Genomic DNA, 4,826 nt, shown 5'->3' on the forward strand with positions numbered 1-4,826 from the left:
CCTCAAAGGTATTTTTAATAGGCAGCTCTACGAGTGTCTTATAATTCCTTCAAATCAATTTTGCACTAATCGTTGTCAGGTCTTATTCTGACTACAGTACCTCACCAGCTCCACTCTGAAATATTCATGCAGCCTTCTAGACTCCAGCAACTGCCTCTCTATGAACTACGTCAGCCCCTCTCTGCCCACACTGGCTCTGCGTCACCCTAGATGGGTCTGCGTCAGCCCTGGGATGCCCTGCATCAGCCCTGTGGCCCTTTGCGTCAATAACGCTGGCCTCTCTGAGGCTCTGCGCAGTTCCTGGCTTCTTCTACATGGCTCTGGCTGGCTCTGTTGATGTCTTTTAGTCCTCCTATGATCTGCAATCACCCTCTGATACCATGTTGAACTTTTTAATTTTCCTTAGTTAGAAACCCTTCATGCACCTTTTCTGATTTATTCCTACCTACTTGTTATTTTTTCTTCAACAAGTTATTTACAAAGTAAATACTGAAAATAAACACCAGTGCATGATCAACATATTACAGATCGGCAACTAAAAGAAACAAGAACAAACACACCACATGACACCATTATTTTTGGACCAATGTACCAGGAAAAAACCCAATGCGGGAAAATCGGTGCAGCTATCTGAGGGTTTTCTTATTAAGCAATATCAGAGTACAATCTGGGTGCCGAAACTGGCCTACCCAACAGAGAATTTCCTTAGCAGCTATACCTCATAGTTTGAGAGAAATCTCCTGGCTGAAACCCTGGAAAATCCTTCTGGCAGTTCCTCAGCACAAAACTGCTCCTGCAACCTTAGCGCCTGCCCAATCTGGACTGTGTCAGCCTCTCTCTCTCCCACGTTGACCCTGCGTCAACATTTCTTGGCCTGCGTCAGCTTTGGGAGCCTCTGCGTCAACTGCGTTGGCCCCTCTGGTGCTTTGCACAACACTCGGTTGCCTCCGCACGGCCTTGCGTGAGCCCTTGCTGGCTCTGCGTCACCCTCCTTGGCTGTTGTGCTACTATCCCGACACAATCTCTTGCTTCTCTATTTCTCTGTACTCAATGCCCCTCAGCTGATCTCCCGATCACTGATTCTATCTCTCTTAGCAAACCCCGCTCTAGAGAATAGAATGACTAATCATCTAGTGTGTTCTCCAAGTGACCCTCAAGCCTCCTCTTATACTTTTCTTGTTGACATCTCAACGGCCGAGATTAAGTCCCTAATCAATGGCTAAGATGAGATCTAACTTGATCCATGTCTTTTGGACCACTCTAACACAGACTCATATTAATACACATTAATATTTTATTTTCCCTAAGTTTAGACTTAGAGGCTCCATTAAAAATATTAATTATTTTAATATCTCATGATCTGTTTAGAATCTACCTAGACCCTTTCTGGGTATTGGAGATCTCATGTGCCCCAACCTCTCCATCAAATTTCGTGGCTAAAGCACATCCGATGCTATCCCAGATCAACAAAATATACTCCCCCAAATCCTCATTAGGGAGACACTCGAAGTTCTCTAAAATGAGGATGAGTTTCACTTGAAACTCTTGAGCTAAAAAGCTATGCTTCTCTTGTGTTGAACAACCTCCAAGAAAGAGTTCGATATTCAAAAAATAATGAGCAAAAGATGCAAAAGTGGAACCCCAATGTGCTATTTATAGATGCTGGTCCTTTTTTCCTTGGTGGACCCTTCTCTCCACAAGTTCGAATTCCCCTTCTTTTCTCTTTCCTTCTCCTAGTGCGAATTTCTCAAGGGGGTCGAATTTCCCTCTTTGGTGGTCCCCATATTTTACTTAACAATTTTTTCTTTCTTTTCCTCTAATGTTTATTTCTCCTTTTTCCCCCAAAAATTAGGTGGGGCCTCCATAACCCACTTTTCCTCAGTTTTTTATGCCAAAATATTCCCTAATGCGAAAATTGCATAAAATGATGATTTTACTTAGAAAATTATTTATTAGGGACATCAAAATCTATCTTCTTTATTGTGGGTATCTGACCATTACCATATTACTTTTATGCACAAAATCCTAATAGCAACATAAACGAACAACCACTTATTAATTTATGAAACTTGCGCTATGTCTACTATAATCTATCTAGCATATACATCTATTGGTTTCCACAATGCAAATATTGACTATTGAACAAGCATAACATCTAATCTGAGGGTACATTCGAGTACCATTACCATATTACTTTTTTGCACAAAATCCTAGCAGCGCCATAAACGAAAAACCACTTATTAATTTATGAAACCTGCGCTATGTCTACTATAATGTTTCTGGCATATACATCTATTGGTTTCCACAATGCAAATATTGACTATTGAACAAGCATAACATCTAATCTAAGGGTACATTAGGGTACATTCGAGTAATATATCTGGTGGTTATTGTTCGGCTCCCGTTTGTCATGTTTTTCAAACATTCATTCGAACTTTTTACCACTTAAACCCTAGACATATAGCCACACTACCCTTTTATTGTGCATTTTCTAACCTTTGAACCCGAAACCCTTCTAACATGTAATATTCCTAAGGGAAATATACAATGATAAACAAAGCAAACATAACAAAAAACACACAGAAAAATACTCAAGCATCAGAACACCATTTTAAAGCCAAAAACTACGCTATTGAGTCATTTTATTATAATATGAAGAGGGTACAATGAGGTGCTAGAAAGAGTGCACCTGTGCTTGCTCAAGGCAAGCTAGCTAAGCTCAAATGAATAATAAGAAGTCCCCCTCAAATATGTTGCTTCTCTATCTCCTGGCTCTACGTTGAACTACCCATAAATACGCTGCTAGGTGTTAAGATATGCTGCTAGGGCCTCCTCCGGTGCTCAAAAAATTCCAGGAAATTAATCCCGACCTCTACACCAATAACCCAAAAAACCCCACGAAGGAATTGGCCAAATGTTGACCTCGGAATTTCGGCCCAAATTTACCCTAGCTCCTCTAGCTATTGCTTGGATTGCGACCCCTGTTTGACCCCTCAAATCTGCCCATAAAATTCTATCAAATTAATTCTGACGTCCTTGTCAAAATCCTAGAAAAACCCAGAAAGAGTTTTTCCTAGTTTTGACCCTCCAAAATTGACCCCAAATGCTTGGCCCTCCTCCACAAGAAAAGATGTAGCCTGTAGCAGACACTATGTTTTCTACTCCGCCAAAATGCTGGAAAAGCCTCCACAACACTTCCTCGGTCTCCACCTTAAGTTTTACGCCCAAACTCCCTTCATTCCTCAACGCACAAGTGTGTCTCCTCTAAGCACTACGTAGTCCCTGCGTTGCTGCTATTGTCTCCTCAACAAAAAATTGTACTCCCACTGCTAGAACAATCAGAAAATTATGAAACTCCCTCTTTGGGTTGGCACTCGAATTCCACCGAAGCAAAGGTTGATATCTCTGCTCGGAGACACTCGTCTGCTAAACAACACTTGCAGACTTGGCTTTTGCTCAAGCGTGCTATGTCAAAGACAAGTTTTTGAATAGATGAAAGAATGACCAAAATGAGTGCCTCTTGCTCTATTTATAATTTGTGGCTCCTTCTCTCCCTGTGATCCCCACTCTCTCTCTCCTAATTCATATTCCCTTCTCTTTCCTCTCTCTTCCAAGAGTGCGAGTTCCCTCCTTGGGTCGAATTTATCTCCCTTATGGTCCCCACTTTCCACTAGAGCTACAATATTCTCTTTTCGTCATAAGTCTTAGTGCTGGAATTGCATCCTCTCCCCAAACTCATCTCTAATGCTCAAAATCAAAATTGGGGATATTACAGTCCTCCCTGCCAAAACTTGTTTGTCCTAAAGCAATGCCTGAACCAAAACCTCCTCTGTTTGCTGATCACCCCTATGAACATCAGTAATACCGGGGTCCCAAACGTGTCACTCAGTCATCCCAAGTATCTTCACTATCCTGACATGAAAGAATCCCTCAATACTAAGATCCCAATCCATCCTGTCCCACCTAAAGCTCCCCTCGCTCCACTCACTATCCTGCCCGGTATAAGTACTAGAATTCCCCTATATACCATCAATGAGTAGGGGATCATGATAATGCGACACCATGCCCAACTCCTTGTGAAGCTGTCGTACCACATAGGCAATCCCATGCACTCCAAGAGTATACTCTCGAAGATACCACCCAATCCCTGTAGAGATAGCATTTGGCTCATGTGAGCTTCTCCTAATATCATTCTCCTGGCCCACCTACCATGCTAACGAAGTCCCACACGCCATCGGTGACTTGCTAAAGCCCAATGGAAGATCGGCATGATCTCCCCCTATAGTAGCCAGCCCATCCCTAAAGGTTATTGAGCTGTGAAGAGCGGTGATGATCAGGTCCCCTGCTAATCTCAGAGTGGTGCCACCATGTTGAAACTATGCTACTGTAATTATGACATACTCCCCATCGTGTGCACATTGTATCCTCCTCTCATGAGGCCTAGTGGTGAAAGATCTATAAGAGCCAAGCTCATCTTGCTCGAGCATCCCCATGATGCCAATATCTACCCCTCCATTGCCAATCATGACCCTGAGCCATAATAAGATAATTTTGCCTCTCCATGTCGTGGAGGTCTCAGTGATACCCCATATTTCAACCCCAAAGTGAATTGGATCACCCTCTACCATGACCCTGCCCATCACAAAGGGGAGTGATCCACCCACCAACCGGGTCCCTGGACCCCCCAAACATATGCGGAGCTCCTAACTCCCTCTCCTCACAGGATGTCGTTGCGTAGTGCTGCTATCTGCTAGAACCCATCTGGCCCTCAACTCTGACCCATGTATCTATACCCTGGGTGGACCCCAAGTATCAGCAGTATGTCC

This window comes from Pinus tabuliformis, chromosome 1_1, assembly GCF_031772625.1.
Source record: "Pinus tabuliformis cultivar Carrire ecotype Pingquan chromosome 1_1, CPIR1, whole genome shotgun sequence".
Classification (NCBI taxonomy): Eukaryota; Viridiplantae; Streptophyta; class Pinopsida; order Pinales; family Pinaceae; genus Pinus; species Pinus tabuliformis.